Source organism: Neoarius graeffei, chromosome 25 (genome assembly GCF_027579695.1).
Source record: "Neoarius graeffei isolate fNeoGra1 chromosome 25, fNeoGra1.pri, whole genome shotgun sequence".
Classification (NCBI taxonomy): domain Eukaryota; kingdom Metazoa; phylum Chordata; class Actinopteri; order Siluriformes; family Ariidae; genus Neoarius; species Neoarius graeffei.
Window position 1 is genome coordinate 34,448,224 of NC_083593.1, and position 10,420 is coordinate 34,458,643.

Here is a 10,420-nt window from a genome sequence, read left to right on the forward strand (position 1 = left end):
CGCATGTGCTTTGTGGATCTGGAGAAGGCATTCGACCGTGTCCCCTGTGGTATTCTGTGGGGGGTGCTTTGGGAGTATGGGGTTCGGGGCTCTTTGCTAAGGGCTGTCCGGTCCCTGTACAAACGGAGCAGGAGTCTGGTTCACATTGCCGGCAGTAAGTCAGACCTGTTCCCAGTGCATGTTGGACTCCGGCAGGGCTGCCCTTTGTCACCGGTTCTGTTCATAATTTTTATGGACAGAATTTCTAGGCGCAGCCAGGGGCCGGAAGGAATCCTGTTTGGGAACCACAGGATTTCATCTCTGCTTTTTGCAGATGATGTTGTCCTGTTGGCTTCTTCAAACCAGGACCTTCAGCATGCACTGGGGCGGTTTGCAATCGAGTGTGAAGCGGCTGGGATGAGAATCAGCACCTCCAAGTCCGAGGCCATGGTTCTTGACCGGAAAAGGGTGGCTTGCCCTCTCCAGGTTGGTGGAGAAGTCCTGCCTCAAGTGGAGGAGTTTAAGTATCTCGGGATCTTGTTCACGAGTGAGGGAAGGATGGAGTGTGAGATCGACAGGCGGATCAGTGCAGCCTCCGCAGTGATGCGGTCGCTTTACCGGTCCGTCGTGGTGAAGAAGGAGCTGAGCCAAAAGGCGAAGCTCTCAATTTACCGGTCGATCTATGTTCCAACTCTCACCTATGGTCATGAGCTTTGGGTAATGACCGAAAGAACAAGATCGTGGATACAAGCAGCCAAAATGAGTTTCCTTCGCAGGGTGGCTGGGCGCTCCCTTAGAGATAGGGTGAGAAGCACAGTCACTCGGGAGGAGCTCGGAGTAGAGCCGCTGCTCCTCCACATCGAGAGGAATCAGCTGAGGTGGCTCGGGCATCTTTTTCGGATGCCTCCTGGACGCCTCCCTGGGGAGGTGTTCCAGGCATGTCCCCCCGGGAGGAGGCCCCGGGGAAGACCCAGGACATGCTGGAGGGACTATGTCTCTCGGCTGGCCTGGGAACGCCTCGTTGTTCTTCCCGAGGAGCTGGCTGAGGTGTCTGGGGAAAGGGAAGTTTGGGCTTCCATGCTTAGACTGCTGCCTCCGTAACCCGGTCCCGGATAAAGCGGAAGAAGACGAGACAAGATGTCAGATGCTGTAGTATGCTCAGGCCCCATCCCAATGTGGCGTGGTGATGTAGCTTACAGCAGGTTATGGTCGCTGAACTGCTGGTTGTCCAGGTGGTGCTCTGAAAACAGTGTGGGCTTTATAGATAATTGGGCTAATTTTGAGGGCACTGCTGGCCTGTTAGGGCGGGACAGTATCCATCCCACTCGGGAAGGTGCTGCTCTCATTTCCTGCAGCATAGATCATAGTCTCAGGACAGGCCTAGTTAATTCCTGACAATCCAGAACCAAGGCCAGGGAGCAGATGAACAGGCTAAATCCACTGTCTGCTAGCTGCACAGAGTCATCACTCAGGGTCCACTACATTGAGACTGTGTCTGTTCCCCGAACTAAACAAAAAGGTAGAAATTTTCAGAGAGTTTGTTCCAGTAACCTCATCAATATAAAATTAGATCATACTGACTGTACAGCTGCTGCCAGCACCTTTGATCTAAAGGTGGGGCTATTAAATATTAGATCTCTTATATCTAAAGCGCTAATGGTTAATGAACTCATTACTGATCAGAAGTTTAATGTACTTTGTCTAACTGAAACATGGATTAAGCCAAATGAATATATAGCATTAAATGAAGCGAGTCCTCCTGGATACAATTATATACACCAGCCTCGTCAAACTGGCAGAGGAGGAGGTGTTGCAGTTATTTATAATGATTATCTAGGTGTAACACAAAAACCTAGTTATAAATTTAATACATTTGAAGTTCTTCATACTCATATAATGTATGTAGCCTCGAAAAATAAGTCTACCCAGTTAATTCCATTGCTTATTATTTACAGGCCCCCGGGGCCATATTCTGAGTTTCTTTCTGAATTTGCGGATTTTATCTCAGATCTGGTTATTTCCTTAGACAAAGCTTTAGTTGTCGGAGATTTTAATATTCACGTCGATAACCCAGAAGACCCTTTAAAAACAGCGTTTGTGTCCATTTTAGATTCAGTAGGGATTAATCAGAATGTCATAGGACCGACTCATAATGGTGGTCACACCCTTGATCTAATACTAACATTCAGGTTAAACGTAGAAAATATAGTCATACTTCCACAGTCTGAAGTTATCTCAGATCATTATCTCATCTCATTCAAACTATGTCTGAGTAATAATATATGCACCTCACCACGCTACTGTATTAAACGTACATTCACGTCAACTACTGCACAGAGCTTTATAAATGATCTCCCAGAGTTATCAACTTTGACTGGGTCACTGTCAGCCCCTGCAGAACTTGATCAGGCAACTGAATGCTTAGAGTCAACATTCCACCATACTTTAGATAATGTAGCTCCTCTAAAAAGTAAACTGGTCAGAGACAAAAAATTAGCACCCTGGTATAATGATGACACTCGCACATTAAAACAGACCACTCGAAAATTGGAACGTAAATGGCGTCAAACAAAATTGGTAGTGTTCAAATTAGCGTGGAAGGAGAGCTTCCTGAAGTACAGAAAAGCTCTTAGTGCTGCGAGATCAACATATCTCTCCTCCCTAATAGAAAATAACAAAAATAATCCTAGATTCCTATTTAATACTGTAGCAAAATTAACCAGGAATAAGTCCACTATAGACTCATGCACACCTGCAGTATGTAATAGTAATGATTTCATGAATTTTTTTAATGACAAAATTGAGAATATCTGACAAAAAATTCAAACTACTAATTTAAGGTCAGACAATGTAAGTGACCTTGTAGTTCGCCATATAACTGTATTAGATCATCAGTTACAATGTTTTACTCCCCTTAAAGAAACTGAATTACTTTCATTAATCTCAGCATCAAAAGTCTCAACTTGCGCACTAGATCCCTTACCTACACGTCTATTCAAACAGATAATACCTGAAGTAATTGAACCGCTTTTAAAAATAATAAATTCTTCTCTCACGATTGGCTATGTACCCAAATCCTTTAAACTAGCAGTTATCAAACCCCTGATTAAAAAATCTGACCTTGATCCCTGTCAGCTGTCCAATTATAGGCCAATATCAAACCTCCCCTTTATCTCCAAGATCCTTGAAAAAGCTGTGGCACAGCAGTTATGCTCATAGTTACATAGGAATAACATCCATGAAATGTATCAGTCAGGATTTAAACCTAATCATAGCACAGAGACAGCTTTGGTTAAAGTAGTAAACGACCTATTGTTGGCATCTGATCAGGGCTGTGTCTCGCTGCTTGTGTTGCTTGACCTTAGTGCAGCATTTGATACCATTGATCACTCTATTCTTCTGGATAGACTAGAAAATGTTGTGGGAGTTAAGGGAACGGCCCTCTCCTGGCTCAGCTCTTATTTAACTGATCGTTATCAGTATGTTGATATAAATGGTGATATTTCTAGACATACTGAGGTAAAGTTTGGTGTTCCACAAGGTTCTGTCTTGGGTCCACTGCTTTTTTCTTTATATATGTTACCTCTGGGTGATATTATTTGTAAACATTGTATTAGTTTCCACTGTTATGCTGATGACACACAGTTGTATGTTTCTGCAAAACCTGATGAGAGATACCAGCTTAATAGAATTGAGGAATGTGTTAAGGACATTAGACACTGGATGCTTATTAATTTCCTTCTGCTTAACTCTGACAAGACTGAAGTACTTGTACTAGGACCACATACAGCTAGAAGTAAGTTTTCTGATTACACAGTAACTCTGGATGGCCTTTCTGTTTCTTCACTTGCAGCAGTAAAAGACCTCAGGGTGATTATTGACCCCAGTCTTTCATTTGAAACTCACATTGATAACATTACCTGGATAGCTTTCTTTCATCTCAGAAATATTGCTAAGATAAAAAATTTAATGTCACTACATGACATGGAAAAACTAGTTCATGCTTTCGTTACCTCCAGGTTCGATTATTGTAATGCCTTACTGTCTGGATGTTCCGATAAGTGCATAAACAAGCTCCAGTTAGTTCAAAATGCAGCAACAAGAGTCCTTACTAGAACTAGAAAATATGACCACATCACTGTCTTATCCACACTGCATTGGCTCCCAATCAAATTTTGTATTGATTATAATATACTACTATTGACCTTTAAAGCACTAAATGGTCTCGCACCACAGTACCTGAGTGAACTCCTGTTCCTCTATGACCCGCCACGCCTACTTGGATCAAAAGGTGCAGGCTATCTGCTGGTACCTCGTATAGTGAAGACTACATCAGGGGGCAGAGCCTTTTCTTACAAAGCCCCACAGTTATGGAACAGCCTTCCAAGTAATGTTCGGGAATCAGACACAGTCTCAGAGTTTAAGTCTAGGCTGAAAACATATCTGTTTAGTCAAGCCTTTTGTTAATGGTGTTTATGAGGTAAAGGTGTAGATCTGGAGGGTCCTCAGACAGTGTTTTGGTATGCTGGGATGTATGGATGCTGTCAGTCCCCACTCGCTTGCTCACTTGAGTTTGTTGGCGGTGTAGTGGCTGGCTGCTTTATGTCCCGGGGCTCCCTCATGCCTGTGTTACCTTCTGGCTCTCCCCTTTTAGTTATGCTGTCATAGTTAGTTGCCGGAGTCCCTGCTTGTACTCAGTGCAATATGTATACTGTTCCTACTTATTCAGGTGACATTGGGCATACCTAACAACCTGTGTTTTCTCTCCCTCTGTCTCTCTCCCCCCTCCCCCCAAATCTGTCCCTCTAAGTTACATGGAGTCAACAGGAAATCTTTTGGTGGAGAGGGTGGAGACCTCGACTGGCTCTCGTAGCCTGTAGGGAATCGGCTGTCATTCTGTCGCATGTCCCAGACCCAGTGAAATGTAACTGAATTGTCTTGGCCAGCCCTAAGGGTCCCATCTGCATCCCATCATTGCTGAGGAGTGTGCTCCCATCACCCAATCAAGCATCCAGCCAAAGCAGGTCATGATATTTTTTAACCATATTAACATGCCATTGTTGTGTATTATGCCTGATGTCAGGACTCTTGTCTCTGCGAGCCTACCACACAGACTTAATACTTGTGTCATTTTTAGGGCATACCTAACAACCTGTGTTTTCTCTCCCCCCCCCCCCAAATCTGTCCCTCTGAGTTACATGTCGGTCCTGGGATCGAGATGCTGACCTCTTCTGCTCCTCGGACCTGCTTGATCCATCCTGGTGCCCTGTGTCTGGTTGGAGTCTCATCGCATCGCTCCTGTGGAGGATGGCCCCATGAGGATAGTTGAAAGTTACACCTGGAGGATGCTTTGGACTCTTACAGTAATGCTTTTATGGCTGAGGACTACAGTTGACTTGCTAACTTTAGGACTGCAGTTGTCATGAACAGTTTTGCACTCAAGTTTCCATCAATGAAGAGTTACAACATCAACGAAATTGTCTTCATGTTAAAACTATTAATATTATAGTCATGCTGTCTGTTGTTGCCCAAATGAGGATGGGTTCCCTTTTGAGGCTGGTTCCTCTCGAGGTTTCTTCCTCATGTCGTCTGAGGGAGTTTTTACTTGCCACCATCGCCACAGGCTTGCTCATTGGGGATAGATTAGGGATAAAATTAGCTCATGTTTTAAGTTGTTCAAATTCTGTAAAGCTGCTTTGCGACAATGTTTATTGTTAAAAGCGCTATACAAATAAACTTGACTTGACTTGACATTTTTCCACTAAACTGGTGATATGTGGGGCCTTTCTGTGTGGAGTTTGCATGTTCTCCCCGTGTCTGCGTGGGTTTCCACCAGGTGCTCCGGTTTCCCCCACAGTCAAAAGACATGCAGGTTAGGTTAATTGGTGGCTCTAAATTGAATGTAGGTGTGAATGTGAGTGTGAATGGTTGTTTGTCTTTGTGTCAGCCCTGCGATAACCTGGCGACTTGTCCAGGGTGTACCCAGCCTCTCGCCCATAGTCAGCTGGGATAGGCTCCAGCTTGCCTGCTACCCTGTAGGACAGGATAAGCAGCTACAGATAATGGATGGATGGATGGTGATATGTGGTGAGTGCACTTATTCAATTACAATATCTTCACCATCTAGTTACAGGATAGATAGATGGATGGATGGATGGATGGATGGATGGATGGATAGATAGATAGATAGATAGATAGATAGATAGATAGATAGATAGATAGATAGATAGATAGATAGATACTAAACAGCTATTTTCATAGTCCTGTTCAGGTTTTTGGTTCCTGACTCTACCATTACAGGACAGCACTTATATAAGCTTCAGGATGGAAGGAAGATTTTCCCTCAGGGTCAGAAAATCTAGATTGTACTGGTATTCCAAATGGACCATAAAGTTCAGGATGACTGCTATACCTCCTCCCTGAGTCCTTTTTCTTGGGTAAGGCTGAAGGATCTGCAGGGGCTTTTTCAAAGCTTCAAGGATTTTGGAGAGAGTAAGCTGGGTCAATAAAGTTGCTGGCATGTATCTCTCTTTGGGACCATTTCAAGTGTTCGCAGATATGCAAGCTCGATCCTCTCAGTGGTTTCTGTTTGTTTGGTTTTTTTTTGTTTGTTTGTTTCAAGAGATTTTTGTATTTAAGTGTCACAATTTATTACTCACATGACTCATGTTAGTCATTTACTTGACACTTAGAACTACACTAAATAAATGCAGTAGGATAGCTTGAGATTAAACATTTTCAAGTCATAATTAAGGAATAAAACAGGGTGTACTATTATAGGAAAATAATTCATGATTGGATGATTTGATATACTCTTTCCATTTATTTCAATGCTAAATAAATGTTAAAATGTTAAATAAATGTATTCTTGGGCTGCACAGTGGTGTAGTGGTTAGCGCTGTCGCCTCACAGCAAGAAGGTCCTGGGTTCGAGCCCCGGGGCCGGCGAGGGCCTTTCTGTGTGGAGTTTGCATGTTCTCCCCGTGTCCGCGTGGGTTTCCTCCGGGTGCTCCGGTTTCCCCCACAGTCCAAAGACATGTAGGTTAGGTTAACTGGTGACTCTAAATTGACCGTAGGTATGAATGTGAGTGTGAATGGTTGTCTGTGTCTATGTGTCAGCCCTGTGATGACCTGGCGACTTGTCCAGGGTGTACCCCGCCTTTCGCCCGTAGTCAGCTGGGATAGGCTCCAGCTTGCCTGCGACCCTGTAGAAGGATAAAGCGGCTAGAGATAATGAGATGAGATGAGAAATGTATTCTTCAAGGAAGCTTCACAATATAATCTATTTTTCTTTGTTAGATTATGTAGAAATCATCCACCATATAAGTCCCTGTGAACAAGAAATGATAGCCTATTAGAAGAAATGCATTTATATATTTTTAAAAAATAAATCAATTAAAGCTGAATTTGAATTTGACTGCAATTAAGTTGAATTATTAGTCAGCACTTCTGTCAGAACCACACTGTTATAGAAATGGAGACAACTTCTGACCAAGTAGATCTGAGAATTCAACAGCACTGTGATACAAGTCCAATTAAAATCTCAATCAAATATGAGAGGATGTTATGTCTTATTGTTTTTCCTGCAATTGGAATGAATGTTTTCTTGCACAATGAAAGTGTCAAGAAGCTCTACCATACTGTTTAAACCAACTGAATACAATAAATTTTCCTTCACCTCAAAGGACCTTGGTTTCATTTAATTTTTTAATAGCACAATAAAGCTATGAATCTGACAATTTCTACATTGTAGCCTAGTTAATTAGGCAATATATTTATTAATTGGATGCTTTTTGCAAATAAAGGACTCATTCGCAATTACATAAAAATGGATAATTATAGCCATTTTAAATAATTTTAATTATCTAATTATGGTGTGTAGCTCATTTTGAGTGGTCTGCAGCCTCTGGGCATCTTAGGCTGCATTATTTGAATTTTGCTTCTAATGGACTCTAGCAGAATGAGGCTTCTCATTACTGCAAGCCGAGAGTGGCAGCACTCACCCCCCAGCAGCACTATGCCCTCTTTGCCCACTGGCTTCAGAGGATGTGGGGCTGTGGGAGCCGGAGATGAACTAGCCCAGCTGCAGGCCTCACACCAGGTCCTCTGTTTAATCACAACCCAGTCAGAGAGCTAGCATAGCGGGGAACAAAGACACCCTTCGGCCAGGGCCACTGTCTTTTCCTTCAGCTCCCGTCGCTGCCCTTTCTGAGACCTGCCCATTAGGAGGCAGCTGGTGGACCTTTGGCTTTGAAGATGAGAGCCAGGCTGGCATAGCCTGTGACCTGTTTGAGACTGCCAGGTAGAGGAATAATAGGGGAGTTCCTGTCGGCTTCCTTAAGCAGCAAATGTCTTTGTTTTATGTTGGTATGGGCTTATTATTAAAAAGCTGCTTTCAAATAGTAGCCTGCATGGGCATTGGGGAGCTTTTTAATGGCATTTTCTTTTCTCTCACCCTGGAGTAATGACTCAAACAGAATCCTTAAAATGCCATTCATTCAATTGGTGTACCTTTTAGACAGGCAAGCTTTTAAATCTCCATTATTCTTCCTTCTTATTATCTTTCTCTGTCTCTCTCAGTGGATGCCTCCTCTGGTTATGTCTGCTCCACTGGAGAAGAATACAGTATGCATGAAACCAGAGTAGGATATTGCTGAAAAAGCCAAATATGTCAGTCCTGATCTGTATTTGAACTGCATGTCATGCAGTGTGTGTCCACCATTTCCTCATTATCTTCCATTTATAGTACAGTAATGTCACAGTGAAATTCTTCCACTTTAATAGAATGCACACATATAGTGGGGTTTCAGAAAAGATGCAATGTTCTTTGATTAACTCTTTCCTTTGTTCTGTACTTGAGCTGAATATAGGCTTAGGCAGTTATAGATCAGCAGCACATGCTAATCCATCAAGAATGGCAGATTGAAGAGGAGACAGGATATAGAGGACAAGGGGATGTTGGGAGTAGAGAGAAGGATCAATAATTCTTCCCTGTGTAAAATATCGACTACTTTGGTCTTTGGAGCTGCAGAGCTTTCAGCCGTTTGATGGATACGTGACTAGCTATGTCTAATAGCTGATCACATTCTGGCTTTCTGAGGCAAGAGACCACAGCACAATTATCAATACTTGGATAGAGGGTGTTGTCTCTGGGCTTTAACCTGGATAACACCCTTGGCTCCTCATAAAGAACACAAGGGAAGTAGCATATGATTGATACCTACTACAGATTCGCACAAGACGCACTCAACTCTGGTTATGTTCTTTTATTCAGATTTCTTCTTTCCATTTGAATTCCAGAAATGTTGTCCCATTTTGCTTCACTCGTACTTATGCCATAGTTCAGATTCTCTGTTTCAAACCAAGTAGTCTTCTGAAAACTTACTTTCAAAGCGTAAAATACAGGGAATTCAGTTATATCTATATTGGGTCATAGTGTTCCCCAACGGAACTGTTCCAACTCAGGATGAAGTAATTTTCAGGGACAGCAGCCTTGGGCTCAAGTTCACTCCCTGGGAACAGGAAAATTCTATAGCAGGGATGGCAGGCCTTAACATAGAAACTTTTTATTCTCCATGCATTATGTATTGAGTCAAAGGCCAAGGTAGATGCAGGCTGGAGATTATATAATGGTATACATTTCCAGGCACACAATTTTCAGGAGACTGAACACCACTGGAGTATAAATCGAGGGGACCGGAACAACAATAAATTTTGATGTTTAAAAAAATGGAATAATGAATATATTTCAAAAAAAAAATCTGAGAACTGGAGGCATGTCTGACATTCTGTCAGTGGGAAAGACAGCATAATGATTAGGAGGAGAAAGAGAGAAGGGTTTTAAGCCTTAGATCCCATTTGAAAAATTATTAACACGTTCTGTGTAGTAGCTCGCTTAATTCACAGTAAGATACAATGCTGTACAAACACACAAACACTGTGTGTGTGTGTGTGTGTGTGTGTGTGTATGAGAGAGGAGAGAGAGAGAGAGAGAGAGAAGGAAGGCAACAAAGGCAGCTTCATAGTGGGATCACAGATCACATCAAGGCACTGCAAGACATGCAGAAAAAGGAAAGAGAGGAAAAAGAAAACCACTGGAGCATTTGGAAGCAAATACAGAACATTATGTGCTGAACATGAAAAGACAGCATAATACTGACAAAAAAATTCTTTCTTATGAAAAATTCTGAAATTATGTGCAAAGCAGTATGTGAAGTCAAAGCTGTGCACTCAGAGTCTGTCTTCAGTTTACTGGTTTTAGCTGAAATCCCTCCCAAATACCCAATTTGACACTGAGCCATGCCATTTTTATTGAGCGATTATGAAATGATCATGGCAGTCTGCTGATATAATCTCATTGCCATACATATGCTGTTTTCAGATCTCAATCCTCTTTTCCTCTTGAGGGTTGCTGAGCAGAAGGGGGGAGAACAGAAACAGGA